At 43.0% G+C, this 16,686-nt stretch overlaps 1 protein-coding gene across 1 annotated transcript in view; it reads right to left on the bottom strand.

Annotated features, from left to right (window-relative positions):
* The window catches only part of megf11 (multiple EGF-like-domains 11), a 365,505-nt gene that overhangs the window by 119,075 nt on the left and 229,744 nt on the right, over positions 1–16,686 (bottom strand). The gene's annotated exons all lie outside the window — the stretch shown is intronic.

Here is a 16,686-nt window from a genome sequence, read left to right on the forward strand (position 1 = left end):
GCAGGCATACTGAATAAATCTGTAATAGAATTAATAAAAAACTGCATCAGTTTCGGTGTTCAACCAGAGTGCAAAAGACAACAGACTATGCAAATACAAAAAGAAAGAAATAATAATAATAAATAATCAATAAATATTGAAAACATGAGATGAAGATTCCTTGAAACTGAGTATTTTCCACCCATCCAAGATATTTACCGGGGCGCTGTGTACACAGGGCCCTTAGCAATGTCAATGATCCCTCCCACTTGTCAACAATCTCTGATTCACTACCATCAGGAAGGAGGCACTGTAGCACGAGGACAATTACTGTCAGGATGAGAAACGGCTTCTTCCCCCAGGTCATGAGACTAGTGAACTCCCTGCCACCACCCTGGTCTCATCACATATGAAGCGCCAGTAAGATTGTACTATGTACATTTTAAATTGTGTCATAAATGCACATTATTATGTATTAATTTATTTGTGGTATTATTGTGTGTGCTCCTTGGTCCGGAGGAACGTTGTCCTGTTTGGCAATTTACACGTATACACTTGAAATGATAATAAACTCAAACTTGAGATCGATGAACTTGAAATATTTTATTCTCATCAGATGACGCAATTCCAAGAATAATCTTCTTCTGAATTCAAGACTTGCTTCCACTCCATTTCTCTGGGATCTGAGGTGACAGATGAGGTCAATGTGGGCCCTGCAGATTCTGCAGCTGGTGAGGCAGGAGGGGCCTGGGGGTTTGGGCTGGAATTTGGGGGATGGTGCATTCCCCCCACTTACACCAACCGAGGTGCTGATTATAAAACAAGGTGAGATTGCGGGCAAATTGGAGGATGTGAAGAGACAAGTAGAATGAGTAAATGTGACCAGGGCAGGTGGAAAATCATGTAGAAAGATAGAGGTCTTCAGTGTGATGAACTGAAGAGAGTACAGTATTTGACAAGTAGCGAGACATTGGGTTACGCTGCTGTTCAAAGGGATCAGGGTGTTATTGTGAACACGTCACTGAATGTCAACAGCAGGCGCTGCAGCCGTTTAGATCGTTTACTCTAAGAAGGTTTGATTATAAGAGATCTCACTGCAATTGCATAGGGCTTTGATGAGTGCACCAAGAAGACTACAAACAGTTTTGGTTTCTGTACTGAAGAAAGGATCATCTTGCCGTAGAAGAGGTGTCATTTAGATTCACTGGACTGGTTCCTGGGGAAGTATATATGAGGACAGATTGAGGATCTGTGCTTTAGAATTTAGAAGAATAAGAGATCTCAATGAAACCTGCAAAATTTCTAAACATCATTAGATGTAGGGAAGGTACCTCACCTGACTGAGCTGCTTAAGAGCAAGGGGCACTGTTTGAGAATAACGGTTAGGCTACTGAGACTGAGGTAAGAAGAAATATCTTTACTTGGGTTATAATGGGACATACAGGACAGGAACATCATCTGCTTGGGTAGTCATCAGATTTAAATTACCTTTCTTCTTTTAGAGTCAGAGTCATAGAACACAACAGCACAGAAACAGCCATTCACACCATCTACTAATCTGCCTAGTTCCATTGACCTGCATGCAGGCCATAACCCTCCATACACTTCCCATCTGCGTTCTTACCCAAATTTCCATTAAATGTTGAAATCAAACCCTCATCCATCACTTCCTTCCACACTCTCACCACCCTCGGAGTAAATTAGTTCCTCCTCAGGTTCCCCTTAAATATTTCACCTTTTACCCTTAACCCATGACCTCTAATTCTAGTCTCCCACAACCTCAGTGCAAAAAGCCTGCTTGTATTTACCTTATCTATACCCCTCGTAATTTTGTATACCTCTATCAAATCTCCCTTCATTCTCCTGTGCTCATTTTGTCAGGAAAGTTCATCTGTCTGCCGAAGTCAAAATCAGACTAGACTGCATGAAGTAAGAGACAACGGCTCTGTGGTAACAACCCCTTGCTTGGTTCTTCATTTGGACTCATTGTTAGTTGTCTTCATTGAGCCAGCACAGCCTTCAGATATCTAACAAAACGGGTGCTTGAGGAGCAAGACCTCAAGCCTAGCACAACACACACACTTCCTAATGAGGAGGCATGGTCCGCTCGCTCCCTTTTACACTTCTGATGGAATACCACCAACGGGCATCTCACGACACAAGAGAACTGTACACAATAACTGTTCAGTTCTGAGTGTAAGATTCCTATCTTAATTACATTAACTTCTAACAAAGGGTCGGGGATTTGGCCAGGATCATCTTACACAGACCATCATTTTTAAAAAGTGCTTTTCTCTTTCCATCTCTGGGTAGCTGTCGGCACTTTTCATACTACAAATAAGTAATCAACCCTTTGCTAATAATCATTTGGTAATGCTGCACAGTGGGGTTTAAAACTAGAGTTGCAGGGGGACGGGAGCCAGAGTGCCAGAACAGTTAGTGGCGAGGTTGTGGGAGACTGATGTTGGTAAGACCTCAGACAAAGACAAGAATCAAAAGATTGAGCAAGGTGCGACTTGTGTCCTGAGCTGCGTATATTTCAATACAAGAAGTATCGTAGGAAAGGCAGATGAGCTCAGGGCATAGCTCAACAGCTGGAATTGTAGCCATGAGTGAGACTTGGCTGCAGAAGGGGCAGGAATGGCAGCTCATTATTCCAGGGTTTCGTTGTTTTAGACGTGACAGAGCAGGAGGGAATAAAAAAGGAGCGGAGGCGTTACAAGTCAGGGAAAATGTCACAGCAGTGCTCCGTCAGGACAGACTGGAGAACTCATCTAGTGAGGCTTTATGGGTGGAACTGAGAAATAAGAAAGGTATGGCCACGTTAATGAGGCTATATTACAGACCACCCAACACTCCGATGGATTTACAGGAACAAATTTGTAAAGAGAGATCGCAGACTGTTGCAAGAAACATAAGATTGATATAGTAGGTGATTTTTAACATTTCACATATTGACTGGGGATCCCATAATGTAAAAGGATTAGATGGGTCAGAGTTTGTCAAATGTGTTCAGGAAAAGTCTCAGTGAGAGAACGTGCGATTCTGGATCTGGTACTAGGGAATAAAACAGGGCAGGTGACAGAAGTTTGTGTAGGGAAACACTTTGCATCTAGTTACCAGAATACCATCAGGTTCAAAATAAATATGCAAAAAATAGGTCTGGTCTGTGGTTTGAGATTCCAAATTGGAGAAAGGCCAATTTTGATGGTATCAGAAATGATCTGGCAAGGGTAAAAAAAAACCATTATGGGAATCACATGTAGGCCTCCAAATAGTAGCCAAGATGTGGGGTTAAGATTGCAAAGGAAGAAAAGCATGTAATAAGGGTAATGTCACAATTGTAATGGAGGATTTCAATATGCAAGAGGATTGGGAAAATCAGGTTGATGTCAGATCACAAGAGAGGGAATTCGTTGAACGCCTATGAGATGGCTTTTTAGAGCAGCTTGTGGTTCAGCCTACTTGGGGAAAGGCCATCTTAGATTGGGTGTTGTGTAATAACCCAGACCTTATTAGGGAGCTTAATGTAAAGGGACCCTTAGGAAGCAGTGATCATAATATGATTGAATTCATGCTGCAATTTGAGAGGGAGAAGCATAAATCACATGTATCGGTATCACAATGGAATAAAGGGAATTACAGAGGCATGAAAGAGGAGCTTGCCCAGGTGGATTGGAGGGAGATAGGGCAGGGATGACGGCAGAGCAAAGGTGATCGAAGTTTCTGGGAGTAGTTCACAAGGCACAGGATAGATATGTCCCACAGAAGAAGCAGCTCTCAAATGGCAAGAGTAGGCAACCATGGCTGACGAGGGAAGTTAAGGACTGCATAACAGCCAAGGAAGTGGCATATAAGGTATCAAAAAGCGAGTGGGAAGTTGAATGTTTGGCAAGCTTTTAAAATCCAACAAAAGGCAACTAAAAATGGTATAAAAAGGCAAAAGATGAAATATGAGGGCAAACTAGCTGATAATATAAAGCAGGAGACTGGAAGTTTTTCCAGTTATATAAAGAGCAAAACGGAGGGGAGAGTTGATACTGGACCACTGGAAAATGATGCTGGTGAGGAAGTAATGGGGGACAAAGAAATGCAGATGAACTTAATGAGTACTTTGCATAAGTCTTCACTGTGGAAGACACTAGCAGTGTACCAGAGGTCTGTGAGTGTCAGGGAGAAGGAGTGAGTGCCAGTGCTATTGCAAAGGGAAATGTGCTAGGCAAACTCAAAGGTCTTAAGGTGGATAAGTTATCTGGACTAGATGGACTACATCTCAGCATCCTGACAGAGGTTACTGAAGAGATAATGGATGCATTGGTCATGATCTTTCAAGAATTACTTGACTCTGGCATGGTCCCGGAGGACTGGAAAATTGCAAATATCATTTCACTCTTTAAGAAGGGAGGAAGGCAAAAGAAAAGAAATTATAGGCCAGTTAGCCTAACCTCAGTGGTTGGGGAAGTGTTGGAGTTTATTTTTAAGGATGAAGTTTCGGGGCACTTGGAGACAAATGATAAAATTCTGTAAAGGGAAACCTTGCTCGACAAATCTGTTAGAATTTTTCGAGGAAGTAACAAGCAAGGTGGAGAAAAGAGCGGCAGTGTATGTCATTTACTTGGATTTTCAGACAACATTTGATAAGGTGCCACCCATGAAGCTGCTGAACAAGATAAAATCCTATGGCACTTAGGAAAGATACTGGCATGGACAAGGAATGGCTGACAGGCAGGAGGAAGCGAATGGGAATAAAAGGGGCCTTTTCTGGTTGGCTGCCAGTGACTAGTGGTGTTCCTCAGGGGTCAGTATTGGGACTGCTACTTTTCACATTGTTTGTCAATGATTTAGATAATGGAATTAATGTCTGTGTGACAAAGTTTCCCAATGATATGAAGACAGGTGGAGGGGAAGGTAGTGCTGAGGAAGCAATCTGATTGCAGCAGGACTTGGACAAACTGGAAGAATTGGCAAAAAATGTGGCAGATGGAATGCAGTGTTGGGAAATGTATGATGATACATTTTGGAAAAAGGAACAAAAGTGCAGACTATTATCTAAATCAGCGGTCCCCAACCACCGGGCCGCAAGGCATGCGCTACTGGGCCGCGAGGAAACGATATGATTTGGTGATATGAGTCAGCTGCACCTTTCCTCATTCCCTGTCACTCACTGTTGAACCATTACGTATGCGAAGTCATTACCCGCGCATCATCCATGTCAGCGCAGGAAGGAGATCAACTCCTCGAGCTTGCGAATAACGGTGGGCTGAAAAGTATGTTAGATATAACATCTCCGCCGGCATTCTGGATCAAAGTCAAGGCTAAGTATCCTGAGATAGACTGCACATAAGGAACCTCCTCCGAGTATCGCTGTCTCCCATCACCCCTCGATAGGACCGTCTTGTTGCAGGAAAACAAGCCCAGGGTTCCCACTGATTCAGCGATATTGGTGTGTTGCAATGATTTTATATTTTCATATGAGGAAAATATGCGCTGTGTGTTTAATATCCAAACGTTACTTAAAATGTTATGATGCTATTATAAGTGACCTATATAACCATATAACAATTACAGCATGGAAACAGGCGATCTCGCCCCTTCTAGTTCGTGCTGAACGCTAGTCTCACCTAGTCCCACCAGCCCGCACTCAGCCCATAACCCTCCATTCCTTTCCTGTCCATATACCCATCCAATTTTTCTTTAAATGATAATATCGAACCTGCCTCTACCACTTCTACTGGAAGTTCGTTCAACACTTTAAGCTCCCCTGTCCTCCCCTGATAATTGTCTTATCGCTATATTCATGCGAGGAAAATATGCACTGTGTGTTTAATATTAAATTCGTTAGATAAACCCTTTTAGAAACGAAATTGAGTGTATTAGCCACTTATCACCTATATTCCGGTCGTGATTAACGCCCCCCGCCGCCAACAGAATCGGCAAAAACAATTTTTCTGGTGCCCGCGCAAGGCTTCATGGTCATTGTAGTCGTCGGGGTAAACCCTACGTACTTGACTGCTACTCTTGTATGTTGGCAACCATACCCCGCCCCCCCCCCAGGTCGGCCGGTCCGCAAGAATATTGTCAATATGAAACCGGTACATAGTACGAAAAAGGTTGGGGACACCTGATCTAAATGGGGAGAAAATTCAAACATCAGAGATGCAAAGGGACTTGGGAGTCCTCGTGCAAGATTCCCAGAAGGTTAATTTACAGGTTGAGTCTGTGATAAAGAAGGCAAATGCAATGTTGGCATTTATTTTCAGGGGAATCAAATATAAAAGCAAGCAGATAAAACTGAGCCTTTATAAGACATTAGTCAGGCAGCACTTAGGAGTACTGTCAACAGTTTTGAACCCCATATCTCAGAAAGGATGTGTTGTCATTGGAGAGAGTCTAGAGGAGGTTCACGAGGATGATTCTGGGAATGAAGGGGTTAACATATGAGGAGCGTTTGGCAGCTTTGGACCTCTACTCACTGGAATTTAGAAGAATGCATGGGGATCTCAGTGAAACCTACTGAATGTTGAAAGGACTAGACATGATGGATGTGGAGAGGATGTTTCCCATGGTGGGGGTATCCAGGATCAGAGGGCACAGCCTCAAAATTGAGGAGTGACCTTTTAGAACAGGGAGCAGGTATATGAGTATTTGGATAGACATGGACTGATTAAGGATAGTCAGCATGGCTTGGTATTTGGTAGGTCATGTCTAACCAATCTTGCAGAGTCTTTTGGATGAAGGCAAGGCAGTGGATGTTGTTTGCATGTACTTTAGCAAGGCATTTTTCAAGGTCCAGCACAGGAGGTTGATCAAGAGGGTTCAGTTGCTCAGCATTCCAAATGACCTTTTGGAATTCTTTTAGCCAGAGAGTGGTGAATCTGTGGAATGTTATGCCACAGACTGTGGTGGAGGCCAAGTTCATGTGTATATTTAAGGTGGAAATTGATAGTTTCCTGATTGGTCAGAGCATCAAAGGATATGGCGAGAAGGCAGGTGTATGAAACATAGAAAACCTACAGCACAATACAGGCCCTTTGGCCCACAGTGTTGTGCCAAACATGTCCCTACCTTAGAAATTATGAGGCTTACCTATAGCCCTCTATTTTACTAAGCTCCACGTACCTATCTAAAAGTCTCTTAAAAGACCCTATCATATCCGCCTCCACCACCGTTGCTGGCAGCCCATTCCATGCACTCACCACTCTCTGAGTAACAAACTTACCCCTGACATCTCCTCTGTACCTACTCCCCAGCACCTTAAACCTGTGTCCTCTTGTGGCAGCCATTTCAGCCCTGGGAAAAAGCCTCTGACTATCCACATGATCAATGCCTCTCATCATCTTATACACCTCTATCAGGTCACCTCTCATCCTCCGTCACTTCAGGTACGGGATTGAATGGGATCCAGGATCAGCCATGATGGAATGGCTGAGCAGACTTGATGGGCTGAATGGCCTCATTCTGCTCATATCTTATGGTCTTATAGTCTAAGTGAGGATTGGGACAGGCTGTTTTCTGGCAAAGGTGGACTTGGCAAATGGCAGGCCTTCAAAAGTGAAATTTTGAGAGTACAAAGCTTGTATGCACCTGTCAGAATAAAAGGTAAGGATAACAAATGTAGGGAACCCTGGTTTTCAAGGGATATTGAGACCCTGGTTAAGAGAAAAAAGAAGCTGCATAGCAGAATGAGGCAGGTAGGAATAAATGAGGTGCTTATGGAGTATAAGAAATGCAAGAGAACACTTAAGAAATAAATCAGGAAGGTAAAAGAAGGCATTAATTTGCCCTAGCTATCGAGGTGAAGGAGAATCCTAAGGGATGTATATATATCTGGCAGACCAGAATGGTAATCCATGTGTGGAGCCAAAACAGATGAGGGAGATCTTAAATAATTATTTTTGCATCTCACATTTGTATTTACTCAAGAGATGGACAGAGAGTCTATAGAAGTGAGATAAAGCGGCGTCAATTTCATGGACCCTGTACAGATTACAAAGCAGGAGGTGTTTACTATCCTTAGGCAAATTGGGGTGCATAAATCTCCAGGGCCCGACAAGATGTACTATAGGAAGCAAGTGCGGAAATTGCTGGGGCCCTAGCAAGATATTTAAATCATCCTAAGTGACAGAAAAGGTACCAGAGAATTGAAGGATAGCTAATGTTGTTCTGCTGTTAAAAAAGGCTCTAAAATTAAACCAGGAATTTATAGGCCAGTGAGTATGACATCACTTGTGGGAAAGTTATTGGAAGGTACTCTAGGGGAGCAGGTATATGAGTATTTGGATAGACAGGGACTAATTAAGGATAGTCAGCATGGCTTCATACTTGGTAGGTCATGTCTAATCAATCTTGTAGAGTTTTTTTGGATGAAGGCAAGGCAGTGGATGTTGTCTACATTTACTTTAGCAACACACATAAAAGTTGCTTGAATTTCCAGCATCTGTAGAATTCCTGTTGTTTGTACTTTAGCAAGGCATTTTTCAAGGTCCAGCACAGGAGGTTGATCAAGAGGATTCAGTTGCTCAGCATTCCAAATGAGGTAGTAAACTGGATTAGACATTGGCTTTGTGGAAGAAGCCAGAGAGTGGTAGTAGATATTTGCCTCTCTGACTGGAGGCCTGTGACTAGTGGCGCGCCATAGGGATAGGTGCTGGGTCCATTGTTGTTTGTCATCTATATCAATGATCTGGATGATAATGTGGTTAACTGTATCAGCAAATTTGCAGATGACAGCAAGACTGGGGGTGTAGTGGACAGTGAGGAGGACTATCATGGTTTGCAGAGGGATTTGCATCAGCTGCAAAATGGCAGATAGAATTTAATGCAGGCAAGTGTGAGGTGTTGTACTTTGGCAGTCTTACACAGTGAACAGTGGGCACTAAGGAGTGTGGTAGAACAAAAGGATCAGGGAGTACAGGGGCATAAGTCGCTGAAAGTGGCGTGAACAGTAGATAGGGTCGTAAAGAAAGTTTCTGGCCCACCCACTCATGCTCAATGGCTCAGAGACATTATGTCCTGCTTGGACCTTGAAAACATTCACTTCTTAATTCAGACATAAAGTTCCAAAAGATGTGGGAACCTTTTCTTGAATATTTTCATAATTCCCATTTAGATTAAGGGTTTATCCCTTTTTTTTCTGTTGCATTTAAATCCCTTACTTCCAGCTTCTTTTGGTTAAGACTTACGTTTTTTTTATGTGTAAACATATTATAGCTCAGGTAGTGGGCAATAGACCTTTTTATAAATACAGCTCTGTGGTGATAAAAGTTCTGATTAACTTTTATTAATGCATGCATTACTAAATGACAATAAAAGAGGACTGCGTGTCTTCATAATCTATATATCGTAAGGTTGGCTTGGAGTTGGGTAGTGGGAGGGTGGGGTGGGGTGGTAACTAACTTTATACGTTTCTACTATGGGTGATTTTCCTTAACTGTTATGAACTGTACATTTGATATGTTTGTTCTGCACTGTATAAACCTCTTTTGTTTTTACTGGGTTTTTTTGTTGTTGCATTGTAGAAACTTATTAAAAAATTAATTAAAAAAAGAAAGTTTTTGGCACATTGACCTTCATAAATCAATGCATTGAGTACGGGAGATGGGATGTTATATTGAAGTTATTTCAGACTTTGGTGAAGGCTAATTTGGAGTACTGTGTGCAGTTTTGGTCACCTATCTACAGGAAAGATGTAAATACAGTTGAAAGAACATAGAACATAGAAATCTACAGCACATTACAGGCCCTTCGGTTCACAATGTTGTGCTGATTGTGTAACCTACTCTAGAAACTGCCTAGACGTTCCCTACCACATAGCCCTCTATTTTTCTAAGTTATATGTACCTATCTAAGAGGCTCTTAAAAGACCCTATTGTATCTGCTTCCACCACTGCTGCTGGCAGTGCATTCCATGCACCCACCACTCTCTGTGTGAAAAACATCCCCTCGGTACCTATTTCCACGCACCTTAAAACTAAGCCCCCTTGTGTTAGCCACTTCAGCTCTGGGAAAAAGCCTCTAGCTATCCACACGATCAATGCCCCTCATCATCTTATACACCTCTATCAGGTCACTCCGTCGCTCCAAGGCGAAAAGGCCAAGTTTGCTCAACCTATTCTCATAAGGTATGCCCTCCAATTCAGGCAACATCCTTGTAAATCTCCTCTGCACTCTCTCTATAGTGTCCACATCCTTCCTGTAGTGAGGTGAGCAGAACTGAACACAGTACTCCAAGTGGGGTCTGACCAAGGTCTTATATAACTGTAACATTACCTCACGGCTCTTGAACTCAATCCCACGGTTGACAAATGCCAACACACCATACGCCTTCTTAACAAGAGAAGAGTACAGAGAAAATTTTAAAGGTTGTTGCCTGGTCTGGAGGACCTGAGTTATAAGGAAATATTGAACAGGTTAGGACAGTATTCCCTAGAACATAGATGATTGACAGATTTGATAGCAGTGTACAAAATTATGAGGGATATAGATATGGCAAATGCAAGCAGGTTTTTTGCACTGAGGTTGGGTGGGATTACAGCAAGAGGTCATGAGTTATGGGTGAAAGGTGAAACGTTTAAGGGGAACATGAAGGGAAACTTCTTCACTCAGAGGGTCGTGAAAGTGTAGAACAAGCTGCCAGCACAAGTGGTGCATGGGACCTCGATTTCAATGTTTAAGAGAAGTTTGGATAGGTACGTGGATAGTAGGGATATGGAGGGCTGTGGTCCCGGTGCAGATCAATGGGAGTAGGTAGTTTAAATGTTTTCAACATGGATTAGATGGGTTGAAGGACCTGTTTCTGTGTTGTACTCCTCTATGACTCAATGATTCTAAGCCACTTTTGTTATGAGAAACAATTCTATTTAGTGAGATGAGTGTTGAAACAAATTAAACATAATGAACACCGACAGATAAAGGTGTTCTGTCTGAGGAGCTTATCAAGGATTTGTGTCACTTGGAACTATGATGAATGCTGAAGATAATGTTGGTTCAAATTTGACCTTCTGGAGGTCAAGTTTAATTGTCATTCAACCATACACATGAATACAGCCAAATGAAACAACGATTTTCTGATGGTACATGGATGTTGTCCGGGAGCCACATTTCTGCTTATAGCAGTTCGTCATCTCACGCAGTGCAGTCACAGATGAATGCAATACAGCCCGTCCTCTACTGAGCAAACACTGGAGAGAGTGGCACTGACAGGATAGGCCAGCCCACAACCCAGTGCAGAATCCAGTGGCCAGCACTGACAGGATGGGCCAGCCCACAACCCGGTGCAGAATCCAGTGGCCAGCACTGACAGGATGGGCCAGCCCACAACCCAGTGCAGAATCCAGTGGCCAGCACTGACAGGATGGGCCAGCCCACAACCCAGTGCAGAACCTAGTGGCCAGCACTGACAGGATGGGCCAGCCCACAATCCAGTGCAGAATCCAGTGGCACACAGCCAGCTCTGGTGTCCTCTTCACCATCGACCCCGAGTCATTAATAAGAGCCTGGCCTGCGCCACAAATGAGGCCACGCAGCTTTCCCGCATTCACTAACAAAGCAGTGAATTGGACTCAAAGTCTTTTACATTGCCAATGTCCAAAAGAGTCTTGCGATCACAACAAAAATGTCCTAAAATGTCCATTGGTGAGCCCACTGCCTCCCTGCACAACTACAGCACCTTCTTTCCTGGGTGGCTGAAGCAGACTGCAAAATGGTCCACAACAAGTCCAGCTCCATCGCTATCGACCAGCTCGCTAGTGGGGTAAACTTGCAGTACTTGGTGTTCTTAATACCCAGCAGTGTTTTGTGATCTTTGAAAAAGATGTAAAGGACTTTTTTCTCCAGGTGCACTAGTTTGCAAATATGTACGATTTAAGGTCAGTGATCTGTGGACATGCAGGAAAAGAGGCAATACTTGCAGGCTGCTACCAGCAATCCAAGGACTGTATTGGTTATATTGGTTATTGATGCAACTGGTGCATTTCACTGCATGTTTCGATGCACATACAACAAATAAAGATAATCACTTTAATCTTCGTTCAGTACACTGGTTTCCCCATACCCCAAAGACATGCTGGTGGGTTTAACGGCCACTGTAAATTACCTCCAGAACAGCAAAAGAAATCAAAGGGGAGGTGACAAACATTAGAACAAGTTTCAGTGTACAGGTCAATTGCAGGAAGAATCCTAAGGTTTTGGGAGAGGTACAGGGAAGGTTTACAATGATGCTGCCTGGATTAGTGAGTTTGACTACAAGGAGAGAAGGTCAAACTTGTTTCCTCTTCAGTTTTGGAGGCTGAGGTAAGCCTGATAGAAGTTTATAAAATTATGATAGGCACAGATAGGGGAGAAAGTCGGAATCTTTCTCCCCAGGTAGAAATGTCAGATACCAGAGGATATTCATTTAATGTGAGGAAGGAAGTTTTAAAGGAAATGAGCAGGCAAGTTTTCTTTTACAGACAGAGAATAAATTATAGGTGCCTGGAACAGGCTGCCGAGGTAGTGGTGAAGGTAAATAAGATCATGGCATTGAAGACCATAAGACATAGCAACAGAATTAGACCACTTGGCCCATTGAGTCTGCTCCACTATTCTATCATGGCTGATTTATTATCCCTGTCAACTTCATTTTCCTGCCTTCTTCCAGTAACTTTTGATGCCCTGACTAATCAAGAACCTTAAATATACCCAATGACTAGGCCTGCACAGATTCACTACCCTCTGGCTAAAGAAATTCTTTCTCATCCCTGTTCTGAATGAACGTCTCTCTATTGAGGCTATGCCCTCTGGTCCTTGACTCACCCACTATAGGAAACATGCTCTCCACATCCACTCTATCTAGGCCTTTCAGCATTCGATAGGTTGCAATGAGATCTCCCCTCATTCTCCTAAACTGCATTCTTGTGAACATCCTCTAGAACCCTCTCCAATGCTAGCATATCTTTTCTCAGCTAGGGGCCCAAAACTGTTCACAATAGTCCAAGTGCAGTCTCACCAATGCCTTATAAAGCCTCAACATTACACCCTTGCTTTTGTATTCTTGTCCTCTCAAAATGAATGCTAACATTGCATTTGTTTTCCTTTCCACTAATTCAATCTGCCAGCTAACCTTTAGAGAATCCTGCACGAGTACTCCCATCCCTCTGTACCTCTGATTTCTGAATTTAGAAAATAGCCTTTACTTCTTCTGCCAAAGTGCATGACCTTGCACTTCCCTGCATTATATTCCATCTGCAACTTCTTTGTCCAATCTCCCAATCTGCTTAAGACCCTCTGCAGTCACTCTATTTTAGACGGTCTCAGCCTGAGCACACACCCCTCAGCATCAGCTGCTCCACAGTGGAGAGAGTGGAAAACATCAAGTTCCTTGGGGTGCAGATCTCGGACAATCTCACCTGGTCCAGGAACACCACAGGGATTGTGAAACAGGCCCAGCAGAGATTGCACTTTCTGAGGAAGCTTAAACAAGCATCACTCCCCACTAATATCTTAACTACATTCTACAGAGGTGTGGTTGAGAATGTGCTGACCTTTTGCATCACAACCTGGTACTCCAGCTGCAGTGCTGTTGACAAAAAAGCCTTACAGAGGGTGGTTAGGGGAGCAGAGAAGGTTATTGGGGTCTCCCTACCTTCTGTCCAAGACCTCTTTCAGAGTCGATGCCTCCAGAAGACACGGTACATCATTAAAGACCCCTCACACCCTCTCCATGAACTGTTTGTTCTTCTGCCATCAGGCAAACATTACAAGAGCATCAAAACTAAAACCACAAGGCTACTAAACAGCTTCCTCCCACAGGCAGTCAGACTGCTAAATAGCTGCTCTACCTGACTCTGCTTTGGACACTTTTAACTTGCACTGGACACTTATAACTTGATTTTAACTGACATGTGGCTGTTGTGTTTTACTATTTATTGTTATGTTTATTATTTAGTGTTGCATTTGTTATGTTATGATTGCACTGCTCCTGAGAAACGCTGTCTCATTCTGCCCTGCAGAGCTGATGTACGGTTAGAATGACAATAAAGCTTTTGAATCTTGAATCTTGAATCTACTCCCTTAACACTACCTGCCACTTCACCAAACTTGTTCGCAAAGCCATCAGTTTGTTAATCCAAACCATAAAGGCCTCCTTTATTCCGACTCTTTCCCCTTTGCCAGTCAGTCAATCTTCTATCCATGCTAGTACCTCTCCTGTAATACCATGAGCTCTTATCTTGTTAAGCAGCCTTGTGTGTGGCACCTTGTCAAAGGCCTTCTGAAAATCTAAATAAATAGCATCTGCTGACTCCCCTTTGTCTACGCTCTGTTATTTCCTCAAAAAATTCCAACAGGTTTGTCAGACAAGATTTTCCTTTAGAAAACTGAAGAAATCTGAGGAAAGACATCCTTGCCATAGAGGGAGTACAAAGAAGGTTCACCAGATTGATTCCTGGGATGGCAGGACTTTCATATGAAGAAAGACTGGATGAACTGGGCTTGTACTCGTTGGAATTTAGAAGATTGAGGGGGGATCTGATTGAAACGTATGAGATCCTAAAGGGATTGGACAGGCTAGATGCAGGAAGATTGTTCCCGATGTTGGGGAAGTCCAGAACGAGGGGCCACAGTTTGAGGATAGAGGGGAAGCCTTTTAGGACCAAGATTAGGAAAAACTTCTTCACACAGAGAGTGGTGAATCTGTGGAATTCTCTGCCACAGGAAACAGTTGAGGCCAGTTCATTGGCTATATTTAAGAGGGAGTTAGATATGGCCCTTGTGGCTACGGGGGTCAGGGGTATGGAGGGAAGGCTGGGGCGGGGTTCTGAGTTGGATGATCAGCCATGATCATAATAAATGGTGGTGCAGGCTCGAAGGGCCGAATGGCCTACTCCTGCACCTATTTTCTATGTTTCTATGTTTCTAAAACCATGCTGACTTTGACCTATTTTATCATGTGCCTCCAAGTACCCCGAAGCCTCATTATTAATAATGGACTTCAACATCTTTTGAACCATGGACGTTAGGCTATCTGGCTTATAATTTACTTTCTTTTGCTTCCCTCCCTTCTTAAAACATGGAGTGACATTTGCAGTTTTCTAGTCCTCAGGTACCAATCCAGAATCTAAATATTCTTACTAATGCCTCCAGAATCTCTTCAGCTACCTCTTTCAGAATCCTAGGGTATTGTCCATCTGGTCCAAGTGACTTTGTGACTCATTCACCTTCAGGCTTTTCAGCTTCCCAGGTACCTTCTCCTTAATAATAGCAACACACTCTCTTCTGCCCCCTAATGTTCTTGTAATTTTGGCATTCTTCTAGTGTCTTCCACAGTGAAGACTGATGCAAAATACTTAATAAATTCCTCCACCAATTTTTGTCCCCCATACTACCTCCCCAGTCTGATAATTTTCCAGCAGTCTGATAATCACCCTCGTCTCTCTTTTACTATTATACTGTATATCTGAAAAAAACTTTTTGTATCTTCTTTTATATTATTGGCTAGCTTTCCTTCAAGTTTTATCTTTTCTCTCATTATGGGTTTTTAAGTTGGTTTGTAAAAGCTTCTCAATCCTCTCCCTTCCCACTAATTTTTGCTTTTGGTTGTTCGTCCATCGTTGACGTCGTTGAGGACCTCGACACCATTATGATGGTGTCAAGACTAGCACATGATTTGGATTTAAGTGAGGGAGAGTTGCGCAGCGTCAGCCTCACTCTCTGTTCCTCACTCACTCTTTTTGTTTTTATGCTGTCTTTGACTTCCCTTGTCGGCCATGGTTGCCTCATCCTCCCTTTAGAATACTTCTTCATCTTTGGGATGTAACTTTCCTGCACCTTCTGAATTTCTCCCAAAACCACAAGCCATTGCTGTTCTGCTGTCATCCCTGCTGGTGTCCTCATCCATCAGTTTTGGCCAGCTCCTCTCTCATGCTCTGTAATGCCCTTTATACTGACGCATTGGATTTTATCTTCTCCTTCTCAAACTGCAAGGTGAATTCGATCACATTATGATCACTGCCTCCTAAGGTTTCCTTTTCCTTAAGCTCCCTAATCAAATCTGGGTCATTACATTACACCCAATTCAAGGTTGCCATTCCCCTAGTAGGCTCAACCATAAGCTGCTTTAAAAGCCATCTTGAAGGTATTCTATAAATTCCCTATCTTAGGATCCAGGATCAACTGGATTTTCCCAATCAACCTGCATATTGAAATCCCCCAAGATTACAGCAACTTTGCCCTTTTTACATGTCTTTTCTATCTCCCGTTGTAATTTGTAGCCCACATCCTGGCTACTGTTTGGAAGCCTGTATACAACTCCCATCAGGGTCCATTTTACCCCTGCGGTTTCTTAACTCTTTCTGCAGGGATTCTACATCTTCCACTCCGATGTCACCTCTTTCCAAGGTTTTAATTTCATTTTTTACCAACAGAGCCACCCCGCCCCTTCTGCTTACCTGCCTGTCCTTTTGATACAATGTACTTCCTTGGATGTTAGCTACCAACTATCATCTTCTTTCAGCTACGACTAAGAGATGCATCATCATACCTGCCAATCTCTAAATGCGCTATATGATCATCTACCCTATTCCATATATTGCGTACATTCAAATATACTGCAACACCTTCAGTACTGTATTCATCACCCTTTTTGATTTTGTCCCCGTTACACTTTAACTCATCCACTGATTGCAATTTTCCCTATTATCTGCCTGCCTTTCCTCACAGTCTCGCTACACA

The sequence above is a fragment of the Mobula birostris genome, chromosome 14, assembly GCF_030028105.1.
Source record: "Mobula birostris isolate sMobBir1 chromosome 14, sMobBir1.hap1, whole genome shotgun sequence".
Lineage (NCBI taxonomy): Eukaryota > Metazoa > Chordata > Chondrichthyes > Myliobatiformes > Myliobatidae > Mobula > Mobula birostris.